General features: G+C 35.6%; 1 protein-coding gene across 4 annotated transcripts in view; it reads right to left on the reverse strand.

Annotated features, from left to right (window-relative positions):
- LOC105153914 (Transcriptional-regulating factor 1) overlaps positions 1–25,035 on the reverse strand; it is a 432,031-nt gene that overhangs the window by 383,190 nt on the left and 23,806 nt on the right. For all 4 annotated transcript variants that reach the window (XM_087407003.1, XM_011069054.2, XM_087407002.1 and 1 more), the window contains exon 2: positions 24,941–24,990. The gene's annotated coding sequence lies outside the window, so the exon portion shown is untranslated. The remainder of the gene's footprint in view (positions 1–24,940; positions 24,991–25,035) is intronic.

A 25,035-nucleotide genomic window follows, 5' to 3' on the forward strand; every position in this document is an offset into this window, starting at 1 on the left:
GTTCAATTGTTTCATATCTTTTTAAATATATATAATATTGAATTGTAAACATTTTTTCAGATCTGCATCAATTCTGCAAAATAAATATGAATAAAAATACAAAGTCTGATGTTTCAGTTTTTGGATAAAAAAAACTTTTTAATTGTTAATGTGCACAAAAATCCAGTAAAAGATGCATTCTCAAAAAATAATTATAATAAAATAATGTTTAACCGTATCTGCACCGTATCTCTATTTAAATATAAAGCATTGTTAAATATTTTTTAGATTTTATCGATATCGCGCGCGCGAATAACGCTCACGGAAATTTGCAATGCGGGAACCAGCACGGACGCAAGAGGCGATTGTTTTACAATCCTCGTGACGAACGTTTCCACTTCCGCATCCCGCATACCGTGTCGGCCGAACTTTTAGGGCCACAAGGAATTTAGGTCGCACAAGAGACAAAAGGCGAGAGTGCATCGCGGTGCTACGCTCGCTGTTCGTCACGCACTGGGGAGCACGCGTCTGTCATGGACGTCGAGAACGTCCCGATGGATATCGATGGTCTCTCGATGCTCAAATCCAGCTCGTCGAGTAGCTGGGTTAACCGTGGGGAGAGGAGAAGGCCATTGCCGCGCCGTGGTAAATCGCGAACATGGCGAGTCCGGAAACGCTGCACCGGTGCGTCGGCGATGGATACATCGACGGAAGAGAGACACTGTCGCAGGATCGGTTGTTGTGCGCCAATGCCATTATCGTGTCTCGACGATAACAATGCAAGAACGATGCGGTACAATCGTAGAACACGTGATGTTACACTGGATCGTCGTCTCCGCAACGCGCTATTGTTCAACATATAGTTGGCTTCACCCGCGTGAGCATTCGTACTGATTGCGAGCCGCTGTATATCGCGCGCGATCCGCGGATGATCCGCTGCTCGCTACAAAGTGGCCGTTGCCTGCTTCTACATTTTGAATCATGCATACGAAGTGCATATACATCGAGTCGAGAGTGTTAAGCCAATTGTCATATCGAGAGACTTCTGTGTAATATAATATAATAGTATAGCTATGTACAGTACAATGCTAATTCCTCTATGTACTGTTTTGTGGTGAGTGTAACTAAAAAAAGCGCGTACTGATTTTATTGACATAAAGTGTCTATAATTGCTATATTGACTAGAGACGCACACTATATATGTCCCTGGATGTAACATTATATTCGAATTTTATTTTTTTAATTCTTCTCTAAATTATCAAAAATTTACACAAATAACTCGTACTACAGGTGAATAAAAAGAGAAATCTTTTAAAATTTTGGTTCGACTCCTTTCAACACGCGCAAGTATAAAAGATAAGTAAAATTAATTTTGGGCAAGAAATAAAATGATATATACAATTAAAATACTTAATAACATGGAAAGTGTATTATATATTATCATTATTCTGTGGTCTTTATGAAATATTAATAATGCTTCCATAATGTAAAATTTAGTCTTCCACGTCAATATTAAAGAGTGATGTCATCCGATATTGTTTAATTAGCGATGCCTAAAATATTTGGAATTATGATATACACGTCAATGTGGTCCTGAATATTCAAGAACGATTTAATTAATTAATTCGTTGAGCTGAACCGTATTGAAAAAATGAGGTTGCCCAGACAATTAATTTACGGAAAAACGCTCTTGGCTTATTCAATCGGCGTTTCCGCAATACGAGTGCATGCGTGGATGTTAGGTGATGAGCAAGAGTCAAAAGGGTAAGAGAGAAATAAAGAGAGAAGGACACAGAGCCAGAGAGAGAGAGAGAGAGAGAGAGAGAGAGAGAGAGAGAGAGAGCGAGAGAGAGGAGAGGAGAGGAGAAAGTCGATACGTTGGACAATGGGGAAGGAGGATAACAATGCCCAGCATGGGGCGAGTGGCGAGACAATGCACCGCGGCTGGTCCGCACCCCGTCGCGAATCCCTAAATCAACGTTCAGCATATAATAAAACGGCGACGCGCTGACTAAAGGGACTTTAATGAATCGAGCACGATTTTCCTTCCGCCAGCATCCACTTCTGTCGCGTGTATATCGCTCTTTCATATCGCCAGTACCGCCTTTCGACACCGTCAATACCACGCGCGAGTATCGTACGTGAAACGCCATCATTCGATAATTGGCGGCGATAACTGAGAAAGACATCTATGAGCTACTTTAAATTATAACGACCGATTGTGCGGGAAATAACGGGACCAATTGTGAGCTGCACTTTTTGTGAAAAAGACGTATGTATAGGAGAATTGACTGCGCACATTTTGTTGAAAGAAACATTTCTTTAGATCACATATTGGAAAGTGGATTAAATGCATTTGTTGAATTATTGTAGGAAGCATATTTAGAAATCTGCATACTAAAAATAAAATTGTTGCACGGAAAAAATAATTTTGCTGAAATATCTAAAAATACAGCTAAATACAAATCCGAAAATAAGTTTCTTGAATCATCAAAATAATCACGTAGGAATCTCAAGCATAATAAACAATACAGTTAAAAGTTTAGATATTCTAACAATCAATTTAAGCATCCTAAATCATCAATATTTTGATGATCGAACAAGATTATTTTCTAATCTATGCTTATCTAAATTTTTAGATATTTCAGCAAAATCGTATTTTTCGTGTGAAGACAAAACTTATAAATATTGTATCTAATTGTAAGAGAAATATTGTAAATACAAAACGTATGTTAAAATATTTTTGCAAATACTTAATATATATAAAACATTAAACTGATTTTAAATTTATTGTACTCTAATTATCCCACTGACTCTTATCAGATCTTTATAGTTTATCATTATTAAATACGTGTTTGTTATAAACGCATCCGCAAATTTGATGCTTCTCGTCATTTTGAATGCAAGTATAAAAATAAATTCATATATATAAGTAGAATTTTAAGTAAGAATTAATGTAAGAGTATTAAGATTTTAAATCGTATTCGGAGCTTATCATAAGCCAACGGATGTAGTTATAAAGGCGAACATAAAAGTTATATTTCGCTAAAGAGAAAAATGATAAAATATCGGTGTGTCTCAGGCAATAAAAATCGAACCTTGCACACTGATATGCCACGAAACCAGTAAATATATATCCATATAAACTGTGCAATTCACAGCATTCATATGTACATAACATTTCCTGTAACTTTGCACATTAAACACGAAAACGATTGACAGTAAAACAGATCATAAACAAATTTGACATCGAATATTTTAATTTCTTTAAAAAATAAAATATCTTCGCATATATATATATATATATATATATATATATATATATACACATGCGAGTTATTTCAATATTCTATTTAGTTACAAATTACCAATGAAATTAAAATCATAATTTAATATTGACAGAAATAATATTATTAATCTTTCCTTGTTAAGTTAAATTTTTGAAACAGCATAAATATTCCGAAAATCATTGTTCAAAATTCGAGCTTCGAATAATTCGAAGAAAATTCGAGCTATAGTAGTGACAGTGCCATAGTAGTAAAGCCAGCTATAAAGTCAGACCACAGCTTAGTGTCGCCCTTTCAATACCAGATGAGTTGCATCTGCTATTCGAATTGCTCAAGTCCAAGTCTTTCCAAGAGAGAATAGACAAGGTACGCATATACACACGCATACGCATACGTAGGAAGAAGAAAAAAAATACAAAAAAAAAGGAAAAGAGGGAAGAACTCACGAAAAATATTTGAAATCTTCAGTGCCCGTGGAAGTTTGGGCGGCTCCACTTTTCAGTTTTTCCGTCTCTTTCTCTGATTCCCACAATTCTAACCGTCCATGTCAAGGATTTTTCAGGAATCTATATATATGTGTGTGTGTCTCCCTTTGAGACGTGAACACGAAGCGCGAGGTCCGTGGTATAAGAGCGGATTGGCTTCGTCGAAAGGATTTCATGGAATTCGAATTGGGGACGAAATGCCGCGATGAGATTCCAGATACGGCTTCGGCTAATATCGACTCACCATCGGTACTGAACAGCAAGTGGAGAGAACAGTGCGCCAAGCCAGGGTTTTCGAAAGGGTCGCGTGACAGGAATATTAATGTCCCGTGCACGTTGCGATGTTGCACAAACTGCGGAAACTATCGTAAGACGGAGTGCTTTGGTCACACAACTCCCACCGACTTGACCGAACGCGACGTGGATGCTTTTCGGGAATCGTTGACGAAAATTGATGAAGTTCGAAGAAGAATGGGGTCACAAAGAGAATTGATTATCTTTGAGCATAGTGTTTGGCTCATGATGCGCAAAGTCAGCGAGAAAATTTCTAAATTTTTCAATCCCTCACGATCTCTTATTTCTGATATCGTTTTTCATAAAGAACATCACAAGAAACAAAAATCGAGATTCCGCGTTCAGCAGTTATTTTACTTCCTTCATAAAGTTTGCCGTCAAAGCAATGGGCCGAGTTCGACAATCTGAAGGAAACTTTAAATTAAATCGATAGGATCGATAAATTTCTCTTTACAACAAGAAAACACCGTGCTTTACTTTCCCCTTAAAAAATGATTTACTCAGCAATTTAACTCCTGTTAATTAGACTCCCGTTTTATCCTTAATTTACATATGTAATTCTTAATTTTTACCCGTATTTACGACTCCATTATTCTACATTCAATTTTTTTTATATTTCTACGCAGAACAAATAAACTTTATTTCGTCGATCGTTACTCCCACTGATAGTAATCAAAAGAAAGCCTTTCTATTCTATGGAATATGAATTTCATGGTTTGATCAATCCTATCACTAAAGGACAAAATCCACCCTCACATGCACACACATGGTTCCATCAGCGTGATTGTTACGGGAGGCTTCTATCCGAACCGAGATGAATCTTTGTGCGATATTGGCGTTGCGGCTTCCTTCTTCGTGCAGCTAAAAAAAAGCAGACGCGCCAAGAAGCAGCCCTTAACACGGAGGAAACGAGACGTCAAGTCGAGCAAAGGCAGACAAAAGAACTCGAATGAAGGGAGAGTAGATCGACGTGAAAATAAAAGAAATAGGAGCATAATAAAAAAAGGGTAGCTTTATGAAAGACGCGCGCAAAAAATTGAAAGAAAATCGTTAACACGATGCAAGTGTACGTCTCGTTATTAATATAACAAAATTTAATGTATTGTCTTTTATACACACACACACACACACACACACACACACACAATTGCGTCCATCTCGATTACATCGTTACCGTGATGTTGACCACAACAGGGTTCGCTGCAACGTTTTTTTTTGTTAAAAGATATTATTTTCCAATATTGATTCCGAAATTCCAACTGTGCGTATTTTTACTGTACACTGAGAGGAAAAATGTACTAAATTTTAATAAATATTTGTTTAAATAATGCCAGTTGAATATTTACTGAATGTGAACATGTATTTATTTGGTACAAGAACTATTAATTTGATTTAACAATTATTTTTTGTTTGGTAAATATTTATTTTCCATAAATAAATGTTACATTGATACTATTTAAACAATTATTTATTAAAATTCAGGACATTTTTCTCTCAGTATCTTCGCTATTTCAATGCAAATATATATCTCATACATAAACTACGTCAACAATATCTATTTTTGTATAAATCCCTACTGCTAAACATGTTTATGTACAAAATTCTTTTATAAAATAAAAAAAGAGTTTACACAATATTTTATATTAATTTCATTTCGACTTTTTTTTTCACACGAAAAAAACTACTTTTATTATTTCCACATTACGGATATTATTATAATCATTATATACATTATAATCGATCAATAGAGATTGCAAATTTCCAGAGATCGGTCAATGTTAGATTCAATAAATTCTACGATTGCGGTTGTACGTGATGTTTGTGCGTTCGTTATTCGGAAGTTCTCGGAGTGAGATCGACGGGAGAGAAAAAAAAAAGCGTGGCAGAAACGAAATCACGCGAAGCAAACATTCGTTACCGGCGCGTAATATAATTAGACGCGCGGGAAATCGCGAACGAGCTCGTACCAGGAGGGGCAACGATGGAAGACTCGGAAATGCGGTACGTGTAAGAGCCAGACCACAAACACGAATTTTCCACCGAATTCTCTCCAATTTCCCTGCGATAGCCCAGCGTTCCTGGTTTCGGGGAGCTGGCTTATGGAACAACGTACCTATCACGAACTTCAGGAAGGAGCGGCAGTGTGCTCTCCCTATTGTTTGACTTGTTGGGGCAGTAATAACACAAGTTAAACCCCGGTATAACAAACCTGCATATGGAATTCTCCGATGCTTCAGCGCCAGTCGCATGCGCTGACAGTGCCTGTCTCCGTTGTGAATGCATTTCGTTGACGGTTAAATTCATTGTTATATGCAGCTGGGGTAATGAGGGATGCAGTGCACCAAATTGTCTCGGCACAATGGAAAATCAGTAAATTTACAAATATTCATATGTATCGTAATAAATATGTATAAACACTCGCAGTAACATCGTTACCCATCGAGTTATAAAGCCGAATAAACAAATCCTCGGAAAATCCTTCTTAAAAAAATGTTCGTATAAAGTTTTGTCACATTATACGTTCACATAAAGTTTTCACGACTTAGTGATATAACAATTTTCACATTGACCGATAAAATCTAGAAATTTATATGAGAAAAGAATAAAAAAAAATAGAAATGAAAAGATTAAATAATAAGATAGAAAAAATAAATAAATAAGAAATGAAAAATCGTAAATAATAATGCAAATATACGTATACATCCTCCCTCTCCCCCTAATATATTTCCAACTTCTATATATTAATTATAAAAAGACGTAGTGTATATAGTAAAAAATTGTTAAGCAAGCTATTCTACCTTGTAGGGACTAAAGTACTTCGCTCAGAAATTGGAACGAGCTTTCAGGGAGAGTAAGCTCTAATACGCAATCGCTCTTGAAACGTGGAAGTAGCTAAAGCCACGTCTGCAGCAAGCGGGCGAGGAAACCGGTAATACGGATGGGGACGAATGTAGCTTGTTAGGAGATGAATGAAAGTTGTCAAGACGGTCCAATTAATGTCAACTCTTCTGACTTAGCCTATCCGGTAGCCTGCAAGCACCGGTAAACTATTTCCCCTCCCAAGTATTGGCGTATTACGGTCTTTTGCGGAATTTAATTTGGAACTTTAATAACTTGGAATCGCATTGCTATTTTAGAATCTATCCGAATTTTAGTCACGTGAAAAGATGAAAGACGATATTCGGATGAAACGATCGAGTTAAATCTAATTTCCTGACTGTAAAATTAAAAAGAAAAATTGCAACTCCATAAATGAATACACAGACAGTAACTTATATCCCCGATGGCCCTGCCGCTCACCAAAGGATTTTCGAAAGAAATGCGACTCCTTTATCGGAGAATCTACTTATGCCTTAGACAGGAGGAACTCCTCTCTCGGCGGGCAAAGGGTAATGCAAAAGTAACTTTGTCACGGGCGCGTGGCAACTTTCCCATAGTCCGACAACTTTGGACGGGCCGGGACTAGAATAATATTATTTTTTCTTCATCGCGGGATTACATTAAAGCACCATCGCCTCGTGCCTCACGTTTTTGCGACCGGTAACTGACTGCTGTTGTCAGCTGTAGAAGATCACACGGTACTGCATTTTGCGAATTCGTCGAGGGATTCGACATATTTGTGACATTATGCTATGTGGATATGTCAAGAGAGAAAATTATAAGCCGGAATATTAGTTTTTGGAACGGAATATATCCAAAAAATGACATTTTAGAGATAAACTGTTTTGTTTGGTGTCATTCGGGGAACCGATTTATCTAATCCAGAATGGAGCAATTATTACAACTTTAAGTTAAAAAGCATTTCTACACACATAAGAAATAATATAATTTATAACCTATTATTGCGACTAGATTAACACTAAATAAGAAATTCTTTCCCATTATGAATAATTTTCGTATAAGCGAATGATATTAAAGCAGCAAAGCAAGTATATGAAAGTCTATTTTTAATAATAGCAATATATCTTCAGCTCGACTTCGTGCAGTTGAAATGCAGAAATGTTCGTTGCAGTTTGAAAATTATGCCGACAGCGCGACGCGTTTTAAAGGGGATCTAAAATCCGAGAAAGAGAGTCGGAGGCAGGTAGGATTTCGCAGGAATGATATTGGCAGCAAACAAGATCCTCTGCGAGAAATCGTTTCTGCGAATAAGAAGGCCTTTTACGACCTTGCTGAGTCAGGCAGGGCGCATAAACGAGGTGGGCGGTACCTGGCAGCCAAATAAAGTACCTTCCTCCCTTAAATCCTGTATACCAACTGAAGACGACGACGAACGAGGAAGGAAGAGAAGATACTCGTCCGTTGTGGGATCCTCGCGTGTGCGTGCAAGTCTCTGTATGTATATATCTATGTATTAACGTGTAAAACACCTATACAATCGACCGACATGTACAGGGTGGGCTAAAACACGACCACTATTCAACAGCGCCGACATTTCCGGGAGTAGTTTCCGGTGGCGTTCAAATAACATCTCTGAAGGAACATCGATCTTTGCATGAGCCAACAATTCGCCAATGGGGTAGATAGATCGGAATATCGTGCCGGTGTTTACTTTGCTGTTGTTATGCACCACCTCAAATATGATGAGTTAATGACGATCGTGATCTTGATGCGTTGGAGAGAGCATCAATCATCTTTTTACTACTTCCTCTTTGCAATTTTTACCGTTTTTACTTCAAACTCCTTCTAATAATGGAAAGCTACACATCTCCAGTTGCACATTTGAAATTTTTTAAAATTGTTTATTAAATAATTTATACTAGACAATTAGGTGTTATATATTTAATAAAATTATATATCTAAAATACATGAAACTATTCGAGATCCGATCTAAACACACATCTTTTATTAAATTAAAGATTGATAGCTAATAAAGAATAAAATAATTAATTTAAAATTAATCAGGATTAAAAAATTCGAACGAAAGTCAATAATAAATTAAGAAAATAATTTGTCACTTATTCAAGTATTATATCGAGTAATATAATATCGAGTAGATAAATAAAAATCATATTTTAATTATTGACATATATAAAGAGAAATGACTTAATTAATGTAGCGCGAATTTCACGCAAATGAAATGAAATGAAAATTGCTGTCGAGTATTTGAAAACAGCGATCAGCGATCACCGATTGAGTAATCAATAGTCCTGGAATTTCAATGGAGTTCTCTCGTCGAATTACCGAAGCATGTGAAAATCGATCGTAGTTGCATGTAATGATCGCAGGCAGGCATGCGGACGCTTACATTTTAGTCGGAATGTAATTCAAGCAAAATCTTCTTCGGTTAGTTTCATTAACATCGCAGACTGTCCTGTATCCTGTGGGACAACGGTAATAGAAGCACCAGTGCACACATGCTCGTATAACTTCGCATTATACATTCTTTCCCATTATGCAAATTCTTAGTTATTATGCAAATGCGCCGACGCTTCTTTGGTTCGCGTGCGAGAAAAAAATATTTAAACGGGAGGTCACGTAACAACGTCGCGTTCCCTCTGTATATTTGTAATACGTTTTAATAGCATTTCGAAAATAAATTCATACACTCAGTTGGCATTCAGAAAATTCAGTTAGAATAGAGTCTATGCACTCTTGTAACAACATGAATATTAGTAATAAAAAGAAAGGGTGTCTCTTGCGGAGAAACTTATGAATTCCCTCATACCCATCAAAGAAAATTAAAATTTTCCTTTCGCGTTTAATGAAAAAACCTGTACCAACACAGCTGTATGTAATATTGCCGATAAGTTCGTGTACATAGCCAGTCGGTAAAGAGGAATTTTAACGCTAAATTTTAAAAGTCTTATGTTATGTTAATTCGACATATTAATTTCACAAAGAATCTTTTCTTACAATCTTTCCTATTTCCTTAATATTTATACACATAGATATAAACGTACCAGAGGCAAAAAGATATTGTTGAGTTTAGAAACAAAATTTATAGCAAAGCTTGTTGCAAAAATTTATCTTTTTATTTATATTTTTTATATTATAAACAATATTAAGTGAAAATCAACGAAAAAAAATGTTCAACACAAATAAGCAAAGGAAGCCATATTCGGTCAAGATTCTAGGGCCTAATAATATTTGTGTGAGAGAATTTTTCAGTTTATTTTATATTAAAATTTTATAATATATATGCATTTAAAACTTTTTATATTACACTAAAAAGCGTTTATTTATTTATTTCCGAATCTCTACTCGTGATTTTTGTTTTTTCCTTAACGTGTCGAGGTAATTATCTGTTTATTCATAATTATAAGGTGGATTTGGGTGATTTCAACTTATAACCGTGTTCAAAGTGAAGAGATAGAAGAATATATTGATGCACCGCGACGACCACAACTAAATTCGCATTTATGGTCAGTCAGATAAATGCGGTGGCACCGCGCTTTTGTGGAACGACGAAATGATATAGACGACGTGTACGCATACGCATATACATATACATATACATATGTATACAGTGACACGTGTAGCATTTATATAATACTGTATTCGGCACCGCTGTCGCTCTCACCTATGCGCCCTTGCACCGCAAACTATTGGACAATTGAGCAATGTGGGAGAAACAATAAGCCGGCGTGTATCATTGGTGAGGCACAAACCGCTAACCAACGAGCGGAAAAATGCAAAGCGTTAATTAATGGAAGGAACGAAAGTGCACTCTAAAAGCCAGCGGTTACAACGTATTGCAGGGAATTGCGATTGCAGATTTTAATCACGTTGAGGAATACTCGGCATAGCTCCTGCAATTTTTGTCTAACAAATCCTTTGTTATGAGAACAATATACATGCGTAGGTAGAAAAAAAAATTGCCATACGATTATAAATTTACACGTAATAATCATAATAAAATATTCCCGTATTGTTTATCACAAACAAAAAATACATACTTCCAATTTCTCGATTAATATTACAATTTGATATACCTGTTCGTAATAAATTTGAACTTTCTGACTGGAAAATCTATGCTGGAATATCTATTGGAAAATGTGGAAAAACTTCTACGTAAAATGTAATACATAAATATTAAATATGCCAATAAAGTTATTGTGATAATGTAGATATTAATTAGCAATTATGTGTCGTATTAGTTTTTTACATATAAACGACGACATAAAATAAACGTTGGAGAGTGTATACACAAATATATATGCTCCTTATCTTCCATATACGCATTAAGCTATGTGTGCGAAGTAATGAGCGTGAAATTTAAGGGACACGACATTGCCCTACCCTAAGGCATCACTCTCTGAGCCGGATTCTCGTATCTCAGAAATCTCTGCCTCTACTTAGCATTTATCTCGGGAATTGGGTTAAGAACCGGGGCCCTCCCCTGCGCTCGTTTTTCTCTCCTCAGGGACTCTTGGAGCCTGCGGCCGGCGGCCCATCGAGGGTGAATTTAAACGAAACCCAATCCCCGCGTGAGTTACGGACCACGATGTCATAATTTGCCGGCAGGAAGATATGAATCTTCAAAATATTAAGTATTGTTCGAGATATTTACTGCGATTATTATTAAATAATTTGGCAATAATTTATACACATGTTACATTTTCATAAATATACCATATAAAATATAATTATAATAAATTTGGGTTATGTTATAATTATCTTTTTTATATCGGGGAATTAAGATTATCATTTGTTTATTTATCAAGTTTAAAAATTATTTCTTTGATATTTTTGAAGAAGAGCTCTCTATTATTCATTAGGCTTATAATTAATTAGGATTTTAATTAATTACGTAAATTATTAAAAATAATTATTATCGTTACTTGAGAGAGGATGTTTGATTATATATTTTATATTTAAAGTATGTTGTTAAATATTTCGAGCTAGATGCTCATTTTGAAAGCTACATGTAACGTGCGTAACAAAAACGTGATAAAGACAATTGCAAAAATACAAAATTAGAATATATATATAATGCCAATTGTACAATATTCCGGAATTTTTTCTGAGAAAATTGGAGAATGCTGTTACATTTATATCATATTTCTAACATTGTAGAAATGGGAAAAAAAATAAACGATAATGTAGTCTCGAGAACTCGTTTGGTCTACGCTTATAGTAAACGCCTCATTCCGTTAACCAACTATGTGAAAACTGCACTAGAATGCTAAAGAGATAGATAAACAGAGAGAAAATGAGAGAGAGAGAGAGAGAGAGAGAAAGAAAAGATAAGACAGAGGGAAAAATAGGAGGGAGGAACGGGAGGAGAAGCGGGCTCTTTGTACCCACGGGGCCAAAGTTTAATCTTGTAAACGTATAAAAAGTTTAACCAGCAACGTCGGTGGATATAATGTTACGCGGTGGGAAGTTAGCTCTGATAAAGAGGATGTAAATTGAAGAGTAGCCGTGGAATATAGCGAGAACTGAAGATGAATTCTAGGGTCGAGCGAGATCGAAATACGCGATGAGAATTAAGAACGAATTTTGCATTACGTGGATGATGAGGATACACTCTAAAAAATATCAGTATGGATTTAATATCCATGTAGTGTTAATATTAACACCAACGTGATGTGGATTTCAAACTTCTAATGTAGATTTAAAATCAATGGTGTTAAACTCACATCATATTAATATTAATAATGTTAATATTAACACTAACACAGTGAAAATTATAGACACCGCTATTTTTTAGAGTTTAATTCTATCCAGGTAATGATTACCTGAAAAAATAATATACCGTTACATCAGCTTCCTATCACTTTTGCTATTTATCTCGAGTCGACTAACAAGTGGGTTAATTATTTATTTTCGCGCAAAATTATATACAATAATCAAAATACATTTTTACATCTAACAATATAACATAGCGAGTTTAGCAAACTTGCCTGATGAGAAGCAATTTTACAGATATAATGGATACGATGTGAAAAGAAAAGTGAATCGCATCAATAGCTCAGAGACGTCAAACTTCGTGTTACGTCACCATCAAAACAAGGATATTACAAGGATATTACAAGGATGAATATCGGAGAGATGGTGTTTTGAAGATAATATTTTTTTACAAACATACAACATCACAGACGTATATTTTCATAAATTTATGCTCACGGTAATCGATTTCGACATTGGTTACAGCTGTTCCAACCGAAGAAGCTAGTTGAGAGAAACATCGCGTCTAGTACGGGCTGTAGTTTATGTCCGTGCATTAACATAGAAAATACGAATCACTCCGAACTACTGACCTCCCTACTCTCCTTTGCCCGCCAGGCCATTTATCCATTAATGGTTATGCTATCATCTTCGTGGGCATTAGCGCAGCGAGAATGTTATCCCTTGCTCACGATGCTGTAACTATCGATTTCCATCGTTTTCCATCGCGTTCTAGCATTAATAACATCGAGGAACGTAAATCCTCGATAGAAAATATCTTTTGTGATATAAATCGATATATCTTTTATTTTTCTGTATTTTTATGCAAACTAAATTTCGATCATGATAAAGGATCTGTGAAGTTAGTATATTCTATTAATATGAAAAAAATAAGTAGCGCTTTTCATAGTTCCTTATAAAAATAAAAAAAAACATTCCACACTTTTTATGATAAAAAAAATCAAAATTAGCACATCATACTTTCATTTTTGAATTCTTTAATATAAAATATCACTATTTTTTTCAAATGTGCTATCTTCACAGATCTCACGGTAAAATCTAGTATAATTTCAGAAATAACAAATATAGACAAATATAGATTACAGAAATAATATTGACAATAAAATGTATCCTTAAATAATTGATCGTAATAAGAAGCGAAAAAAAAAAGAAGATTATAAAGAAGATATGAAGATAATAAAAATATGAGATTTTTTTCTCGATACAACTAGTTCTTAGAACAACGTAATACAGAATTACTGAAGGTCAGTAATAATTAAAATGTTCTCAGTTATAACGCCATAAGTTAGTAATAACTACATTAATTACACTTATAATAGTATAAATTTAAAATCACTTTTATCCATGAACACTTTTCTTTTCAAATTGTATAGTAGCGACTGTGTCTAATGCGTATTTAATTTTAATGTCGTGAGTCTTTTTAGCTTCTTGTTAATGATTCAGTTATTAAGAGTAATTTCCATCAAACCGGTAGTAAGACCTTTAAATACTGGGTTTTACGAAATTAAAAACCCGTATTACGTAGAGAGCCGTCTAGTCTCCAACTTTTAATTGTGATCAAAATCTTTTCTCTAATCGTATTATAACATATATAATAAAGTTAAATAACGATTCTTTTAAAACATTAATAATTGCAAGTTTTCGATCATCGTAGCATTATTGTAATTTAACTCTTTTTATATATTTTCATCATGATTACACTATTTTTTAAAAAATTGAAATATATTTTTGTATTAGATTATTCGCTACAATACAAGTAATTAATTTTAATAAGTAATTAATACTTTTATTTATCCCTGTTTAATCATGTGAATTGTCATCTGATCTTGTCATCACACGCACGCATGAATGAACTGACGTCCTTTGCCCCGTACCGAAATCAAACACTTATACTCTGCGAGTTATGTACCGACGAAGAAATGTTACGCGTTTTGATGAAAATATCGCAAGTCAGTCTTTTTGATACGCTGTCATTCCGCTCGACGGAAACAAATCGCACGTCGCATTATCGGCGCGTCTCGCAGCCGACATTTTTCCACGCAAACATCTCTCACGCGCGTTCTCTCTTCCCGAAATGTCCCTCCTAAATCTCCGAGGAATAGTGCGGGTTTGTGAAAGCTTGTCGATGCCAGGGACATAGACGGATCACACCCGTAGGATTGCCACCGCTGGTTCGACGCCTCTCTGACCAAACGCAAAGAGAAAGAAAGGAATCGCGCCCAATACAAAAGCCATTACGCGAGGCTTCCATCTGCCAATCACGAAAATTGCATGCCATTACACGCTCGACAGATTCTTGATTCTAATACGTCGTCGCAGGGAAGCATACTCCAACAGACGAAGTTGATACAAGATATATAATAATAGGTGAAAGCATATTAATTTGTTCCGAGAAAAAAATGTACTGAAATTGAACATCTAGTAAACAATAAATCATAATCAATTCAAAATGACTTGAAATATTATAATATGCATTAAGCAAAAAATAAATTATATTAGTGAGACGCTTTATTAAAAGTTATTTTTATATAATATTTAAAAAAAGAATTTGATACAAGCCAAATATTTTAAGTAAAAAGAAATTATATTAAAATAACTCAAATGTTAAATATATTAATTTGCAAAACTGGACAAATTTATATGTTTGTGTAAACATCGTCGTTATTGGGTCATACATTAATTTTATTAAATGTACTGGCAACAAAAGACATAATGCCAAATTGCATCGTTGTTATGTATATTTTGTATCCACATGAAAATGGCACAAACATGTCATAATTTCACAGCTACTTTAGCCGAAAATTATGATATATTAACGAGTAACAATTGTCAATAACGCAACGGTAAAATGCTTTCTACTGGTCTCCTTCTTTCTTTTCTAAAGTGTGATTAATTTGACCGTCACTCTCAAAAAGCGAGCAGTCATGAGTTTATTTAGCTGAATACTTTAAACACAATGGTTTTTATTTAATTTAAAAGGCTTTCAGAACTTGCACATTTTCCCGTACGACTTTTCTTAATTGATCGTCGATACACGAACGAATGGAATCTCGTACATGAGCACAAATCGATATACGACTTTTGCACCTTGTATTTCTATCAACTCGACGAAAAGTTTCCGACCGGCGATGGTGAAGTTTGACCTACATCCGCGTTGGACCGATACTTCCGAACCGTCATCGACACACATACTCACACACACACACACACACACACACACACACACACACACACACACACACACACACACACACACACACACACACATACACACACACACACACACACACAGACACACGCTCTCATGAATCTCGAAGAACTCTGTTTCAAAATCAGAGAAAAGAAAATAAACTATAACGTGATCAAGATTTCGTTTCGCGACCTCGCCTTATAACATCTCAGAGCGTCTGATCAATAAAAAGGGAAAGAGAGAAAGAACAGGTAGTCGAAAACACTAAAATGAGTCGGAAAATGGGAAAGCGTGCGAATGACGACGAATCGGAGAACAGAAAAGCTAAGCCAAGAGAGGAAAAGCGCTCGTCGGGAATCGATAAGAAATCACGGCGCGCGCGCGCGCGCTCTCGCCGGAATATTTCTGCATTTGCATGCAATTTTCGAGCTGTTCCGCGCGAACGGAGGAGAGGAATGGATTTACGATTCGATTAAACGCGTATGCCCCACGATATTCCGGCTGGTTCCGCAAAACGATTCGACGATTGCCTCGCGAATGGCTCTCGAAAAACCATCGGGTGTGGTGTTTGCGCGCGGCGCGTAACGACAGCACCGGCAAAAAAATTAATTTGGCACGATATCACCTTCGATTATAACCAACACGATCACGTCAGGATAGATACGTAACTCCAAATTGTTAAATAATTTAATATTTTCCAAACATTCGAGCCACGTAATTGACTTCTTGATACAAATTACTATATTTAAAATTTCGTACGTCAAATTTTAAATAAAAAGCATGTTATTTGAAAATACTGAATAAATGAAAAATATTAAAATGAACAAAATTACCGTCAAATAACAACTATTACTGACAAACGCTTGTTTAATTAAATCTCTAATTAATAATGTTCAATCTTTCCGTAGTTTAAACAAAAAAACAAATAGAAGAATAATTCAATATTAATATTAAACCAACATTAAACATTCAACAATAATTTCGTCAACAGTAATTTCGCATTAATGTATTGGAAAAATCGGCAATAAATTTATTTAAGTTAGCTCTCGTTGCAAATTATTCTTTCGTACGTCAACAAAAATTTTCGGTGAATATGAGAGTGACCGAACGATAATATCGAAAATTTCTCTGACCATTAACACCATTTACAGCCGCGCGGATATTCACGCCTCTCGATTCCATCGAATTTTCTGCACTGTTGCCTACTACAAATATTAAATGATCATTAAAAACGTTATGTAGAATATAGAAACGATATCATTTCTCATCGTGGAAAAGTACTCACAAATTTTATTAATTTAATTTTTATATTTATTCCTGAGAGAGAGAGAGAGAGAGAGAGAGAGAGATCGCTTTTCGTTGAATTTGTTATGTAAAATATTATTACAGAGCTCTACATGGAATAATATATTAAAAGTCATCTCTTACGAAAACTCAGTACTAGTACACATCAAGACAGATAAAAGCGACTTTACAAAGATGAACACGGAATAAGATGACGAAAGATAAGTCTCAAGTAACTCTAAACGCGCTACACGAACTCGAAACACATGCACTTCGCTGCGTTAGCATGGGATAATTTTAAGACAACTGCACTTAACATTCTCTTCGCTCCTCTTTAGTAGGTACGAAACTGGGTCACGGTGTGTAACACGAATGTTTTTCAAGTAAACAACGGTGCAACGGTGAACAAGCGAGCGATAAATTTCTCCCGTTTGCAAAATGCTAAAATAAAAAGGATAAAGAGAGAATATTATCCAAATAAAAAAACACTACTTTGAAAATGAACTTTAAAATAACGACAAAATTTTTCTCTGTCGCACAGACACGCGCAACAGACAGAAAGAGTATTTAAAAAAAAATAAAGTGTAAAAGAAAGAAAAAGAACTAAAGTAGTCTCTAAACTTTCATCAAGCCATTTAAAACCTCGTTCCCTGCAAGCTATAATCGATCGAAAGTTTACGAAAAAAGTATCAAGACACGAAACAAAGGCGCAGTTAAGAGAGAGAGAAGTAGAGGAAGAAAATGAGAAAAGATGGAAACTACGTAAAGCTAGTGATACTGAAGAAGTACGACGATTTAGTAAGTGAGAGAGAGAGAGAGAGAGAGAGAGAGAGAGAGAGAGAGAGAGAATATATCTCCGCGTATCGTGCCACACGATAAACGTTGGGACGCACGCCTTAACAAAGCGTGGCCAGGAAGAAGAATGAGAAGGATTGCAGGCGCGAAAGAGAATAAAAGAAGAAGAGAGTTGGAAGAGAGCAGTTCAACCTCCTGCTCTGGGATCGATTCGCGAAACTTTCTGGCTCGGTAACGATCGCTCGCGCGCATTTCTTCAGCGAAGATGGTGCTGCTAGTTCCTCGGAATACGGAAAATGCTTCAGACACGAGAACGGAAACTCGCAATGAGCGTACGAGATGAAACGAGCAGGAATTGAAGGAGTCCTCGCCCAACTTGACCGTACCGAAAAATTGGACGGCGCTTACGAGTTCCGAACGTGTGTGGATTTACAAAGATATCTCTCGCGTTCCTCGTGCACACGCATATATTCCGCGCCGATCGAAATGAGCTCTCATATCAAAATATATACGTACGTGTAATATTGCGTACTCTCTAAATCTGAATCAGTGGATAATCACTAATATCAATGCCGAGTATGCTACTTGATTGGTAATCAGTGAATTAAATGTGAGATTCCTAACCTAGTTAATCTTTATGTGCTCTAACTAATCTTGTTTTGCACTTAAATGAATATGATATTGGAAGATTGAAATTAACATGCAAATATCAGTATTTTAGTTATATAATGCTCAATATATTAGGTGTTGGAATTAATTCGTAGCGTTTTACAAGTGATGGGAAGTACTTTCATTAATGTATTTTTTAATGCTCATGTGAAATAAATAACATTCTTTCATTAAAAACGCTACGAATTAATTCCAACACCTAATATATATTATATTCTATTCTTCCTTTTTTAATCGAACTTCATTGATTATCAGTACCAAGTATGCCACTGGGTTAACTAATGACTATTCACTGACTCAGATTTAGAGAGTAATAAGCCGAGAAATTTCACCGAAATTACGGACATTACATTTGTCATCGACATTCTCATATACTTATAAACATTAATTATTTGTTTACAGCATAGTTTTTATACTCTTATGAAGAAATTGATGTAACTAGTAGCTTATAAAAATCAATTATAAAAGAATATAAAAGTGATGTTTTTTTTTCGTTCATTATCTTCTTTTATATAAAGTGATATAAATACTTCGGGAAAAAAGTATTATAGAAAAAAGCAACGTTTTATTTCATTGATAAACAGCACTTTTAATCCGTCTGTACTTTTATGATAAAAATATGAAAATTAACATAAATGCGACATAAGATTTCTTTTTTTTTATCGTACGATGCGATTGTGAGATAAAGAAAGAAAAACGATGGATTTTAAAGCAATCTAGATATTCCTCCGATGTACGCTCCTTTACTTGAGTGCTAACGGAAGCGAGACAGGGTACCACTCTCGCGCGAATTGCAGACAGAGCGAGTGTCAAATGATCGGAAACCCTAATCAGGAGTCGCGCAATCAATTATCGTGCTGCGCGACGGCAAAGCGTTTAAGCGATCTCAGATTACTGCGCTCACTCTCCACGTCCCGAACGCCCGCAGAGAAATTGTGTTCGATTCAGCGATTCCTGTCTGCCGACCGAAAGCACTCAGCCCCTCCGCTTGCTCTCCCGCTGTCTTGCACCAAGAGTTTACGCGATTGGTGCCTAGTCAAGTGTGATTTACAAGTGTAACTCGGCCTTTCCTTGATGGCCAGCGTACTGTATCTAATTCTGTACTCGAAACGACTTTCCTCTTATCGCATATAATAATATTCCCTGATTCGACGCGATAAATTGCGTTATTTTTAATTCTGCGTACACATTTACTCTGTACAATTTTAATTAATAAATTTTCCGAGAGAGAGAGAGGGAGGGAGGGAGGGAGGGAGGAAGAGATAAGACAAGCTTTTCATAAAAAAATATCGAATAAAAAAAATAAAAGAAGGAATTATATTTTTCGGTCAAAGCGAATCTTGGTGCTTGATAATACACATATACAAATACATTTTTCGGTTCTATAAAGTACGATTGTTAAACTTAAAACGCAACCATAAGCTTGAAAATAGCGTCACAAGTTACGTTGATCGTTAATTTAATAATAAAGAAAATTTAATAATAAATTTACTAATAAGCATCAAAGTAAAAAAATGTGATATTTTTTTTTCCAAAAATACATTTTCCCTTCTATTTCTTTTTCTCAGCCGCAAAAGTAGATCTTTACCCTCATTCCTCGCTGACCTTTTCCTTTTTCTTGATTACAAGTTCAGCTGCCGTTCGTTTCCGTACCGTGTAATTCGGCTCCGTGACCGTCTTGTTCTTATTTTTCTTGCCCGACCTCTCTCTCATCCTCTCTCGTGTGACAACTTCAGCACCGCGTCTCTTAACCCCTGTCGCCGTGTGCACCCTTTTTCGACTTATATACCTCGACCGGAGCGACATGAGCTCACCTACGTGGTCGCAGGAAAGCGGGATTATAAAACTTTCGTCGGAACGTAGCTAAAGTCACCGGGGTGAATTTTAAAGTTCCACCATATCGTGTCCACCTTCAATACGACGGCCCGCCGTGGGAGTACAACTTTGTAAATTCTTTTGTTACATTTTACATTCGAATTCGTAAAGAATATGACGCGAAGGAATATCCACCTCTCCCCCTCTCCCTCTTCTAAAATAGTAAGAAATTCTTTCAAGTTGCTGCTAGTAAGCTTTTTACGAAATTTAAATATTTATACATGAGATACTGCACGCAGGAAACATAATGTCCAATTATATTAGCATATACAAAGTGTCCTAAAATTGACGGCTAAAAATATTATAACAAGAAAATTTTGGAAAAATTAAAGAAAAAAATTATTTGCATTTTTTTTAGCAATTTTTATCTTAAACAATAATTTCTATATAAAGATATAAAGATTTAAATATGGACAATTATAGACTATATACTTAGATAGTCGCCTATGAATATTAATGGACGCGTTGAAATGCGCTCTCATTAGTGCTCGCTAATACTACCGCATGCACGATTCATCGACACGTGACACTGTCTAAAAATAGTCGGTAATTCTCCATATTTAATTTCTTATTTCTAAAATTATTGCTAAAAATACAAATTTTTAAATAACTGTTAAATAACTTAATTTTTCGAGAACTATCTTGCTATAATATTTTGAGTCACGAATTTTGGGAGACTCTGTTCTGGGATAATCAATTCTGTACACATCTTCATGATTTACACTGAAGAAAAATTCTGATTGAAAATAGACGAATCAGAATTTTTTGGTTAAATTTATTAGAATTCTAGTTGAGATAATCGGAATTCTGGTTGATACAATATTTCTGGTAAAATTTATTAGAATTCTTATTTTTACCAAAATAATTATATTAATCAGAAGTTACCTCAACTAGAATTTTAGACTTAACCAGAAAATTCTGATTCATTGTTTATTTTCCACCAGAATTACTTAATAGAGAATTAATTTAATCCAACCAGACCATTTTTCTCAGTGTACTATCGTTGTAATTGACATTTTTATCTTATCAGTCTTCTACAAATCTATGTATAGCAAAGCACATCATACATGAAGTGCCAACGTATGTATTCTCGTGTAAAAGACCCTCACAGTTGAATCCACCGGATACAGCAAATCGCGCTAACGTCAGCTTTTACGTAGAACGTAAGCACCTTAAATATTTATGAACACACACACTTTCCACATTTCCGTGTATAATAAACTTATTCATGCATTATTCACGTATGTGAAAAGCCGCGAGTGACGCGGAAACAAATCTGTCCAAATCAAATCATCGAGAATTTACGGCCGTTGATCAAAATACAAAGAATTAAATGCTATTTTTTTTATGATAAGATATAAAAGGTCGCGCCCTCAGCTAACGAATAACGGCGATTTATCGTGCGTTTTAAACTTACGTGCTCCGTTATCGACCTGGCACTGCCCTGTTCCCCAATTACGACGCCGACGACGACGACGCCGACAACGACGACGACGACGACGACGACGACGAAGAACAGGAGGAGGAAAGGGAAAAGGGAGGAAAGGGACGCCTGCGAGCCGTGCACCTACGTGAGCGTAAACGACGAGGATTATCGAAGTTTCCTCGCTGCTGGGAAAAGCTTAAGGCTTCTTCTCTCTGGGCTCCCTTTTCTCCCTTCCGCGTCCAATGGCAGCAAAAGACCTTCGGTGCACACGAACGAACCAACGTTGCTACGTGGATTCATTATTCCCTTTAGATTCTCGCTGTTGCCCTCGCGGACACGAGACTCTACGTACAAAGAACTTCGAAACGGTGTACACGAACACGGTATACACCTGAAGATATAGTCTAACACGGACGAGTTATAGCGAGATTGTAAGCTACACAATTACGAGAAGAAAGATTTGCAGGCTTTAATTATAATAATTGATTATATATTATACATTAAAATATTTTTATAGATGATAAATCTTATAATCGCTGAATTGCTATAAATTCCTTGTCCTAAAATTTCATAGCTTTTTTCATAGCTAATTTCCAGACCAAATGATTTAATTAATTTCATGATTTTCCGTGACTTCAATAATTTTTTAAAATTTTTTGTATTTTCGTCCTGATTTGAAAATCGTTCAATATTTTGTTAAGGAAGTTAACATAGCAATGTAAATTATTATTGATATTATTAACCGCTTGCAATTAATTTTTCAGTTGATAGTAGGTATTCCAAAACAGCGTAAATGTAATGTACGCATATCAAACTTCTTTAAACCTAAAAATTTTAATTTTCCAAAAAATTCCCTGATTTTTCCCTGATTTCCAGTTTTGTGACAAACCTGAATCGTCTTAAAATTGAGTGACATTAATTCTTTAATCCTCTACAATCATATATTCTACTCTCTGTAATCTGGATCTTTTTTATCCAGCCCAAGTTTTATGGTTCTAAGCTTTCAAAAAAACAAGAGCTTCCTTTGTTTCTTAGACATTTTAGAGTAAAATTTTTCTTGCATTAAAAAATCCAGATTGTAGATGGCTAACTAAATAAATGATATTAATAAGATGCAATGATTATCATCATTGAAGAACATCTTATCTTAATAAATCCTATCAGTAAATGGCAATTATTACCGGAAGAGGCTTGTTATTCAGAAACAAGATTTCGGTCGATAAATCGCGCTAAAGAGACGTAGCTTGTAGGAATAGGAAAAAATAGTTCGCGCTCGTCGAAAAACGGCAAATCTTTTTCCCGCTTCTTCCAACACTGTAACTAGTGAAAACCGTGGAAAGAAGCAGTCGAGCGTTTTTTCCTATGGGATATCTCTCGAGCTCATCGAAGGTTACCGTATGCACGTACAGACAAGATTTTGTGGATACAAATACGATGCCTCTGGCCAACCGTGAAAATAAGCGTTCGTTTTATTCTTATTCGCGACCGAAACACGTGATCGGACTGTCCAGCGACTCAGCAGAATGAATCGTGACTCACAAAGCGGATCTCGATCGTCTTCCGCATTTTTGTATACGACTTCCGATGTTTCTTCTTCCCTCCCCCTGTTTGCCATCACATTCTCTTTGCAATTCTCGCCCGCAATTTTCGCACAGCCTATCGTAGATTGCGCGCCAAGAACGTTCACTCCAAATACTCCCCTGCGACACGTACACACGTACTTACGTATATTCTCTCTCGCACAAGAGGTAAGTAAAACTCCCACAAATCCCGCACATTGCGGCATATAAGAAAAGCGGGAAAGAGAATTGCGGATCGGGAACGACGTAAGCAAGCGCGGAAATAACGCCTGTCCGTAACAATGTACTTTCGAGTACTTCGGAATAACGGCGGCGAAGAAGTAAAGCCGGATGTTATTGGTCGGTCGAAAAATACGCGAGTACCATCGATAGTCGCAGCGTATCCTTCGAAATGGGGATGGTTGTATCGGAGATGGCGTGGACCGCAGATACATATATCTATCGATAGCGGGAAGAAGAATCGACGAGGGAATGGATGAGGAAGGGTGGAGGTACAGTGCAGTTGAACTCAAACGGTCTCAATGGCTGATGGGTTGGATAGAGTTGCTGACATTGCTTCCTCTCATTGCCGGAGGAAACGAAAAGAGGAAACACAAGGATGACAATTTCTCAAAACGATAGGGGCTCTCTACACTGTACATATGAAAAGACAGGAAATCTATAATGTATACCACCCGCCCGATCGAATTAGTAATGTCTTCAGCAGTACTTTTTAACAGTAATATATTTTTCATGAATTTAGAAATCTAACCGAGACATTTTACGTTCCATATTTAATGCTCTAAATGAGAGGGAAAAGTTTACGATTATTATAACAATTTCGTCCGATTTTAATCCAATATCTTGAAGCATAAATCGAAAAAATATATTATATCAAGATATTAAAAACTACTAATACGTAAGAAATCATATTTCAATATCAAATGTTTTTAATTACTGATGTGTAAATAATTTACAAGTATATTCTCTGCGCACACATACACATACACACGCAATAAGCTACATAAAATATTTTCCCTGACGAAATATTTATTGAACGTCATCCTGTTTTATTTTGTTCCAAGTAAATACGAAGTCAAATTATTAATAAATATGAATGAGCTATGATTAAGATAAAAATGAATGTTATAAAAATAAATACAATTAACGCGTTTAAATTAATTGGAATATACTATATTTTATTACGTGCAAAAATCCCAGAAAGAGAAATTCTTTATTTTCTATGAGTTTTGCTAATATTTTTGTATTCTTATATGAAAATCAATCAATGAACAATAATATATTTCAAAATTAGATATCTTAATCTCAGTCGATACATCTGAAACTAATACATTTATGGATATTTTTCTATTTTTAATTTGATACAAGCACCTTTATCTTATATATTAAAATTTTCGTAAATCAATTATACGTCTTAAATTAAAATAACTTGTCTCACTCACCGATACGATGTGCAACAGCGGAGTTAATAACGGTGTCGAACTACGTTAAACTATAAAACAAAAATTAATTCAAATTATAGCAGTACTCAAAATAA

The sequence above is a fragment of the Acromyrmex echinatior genome, chromosome 6 (assembly GCF_024713525.1).
Source record: "Acromyrmex echinatior isolate Ae372 chromosome 6, ASM2471352v2, whole genome shotgun sequence".
NCBI lineage: Eukaryota > Metazoa > Arthropoda > Insecta > Hymenoptera > Formicidae > Acromyrmex > Acromyrmex echinatior.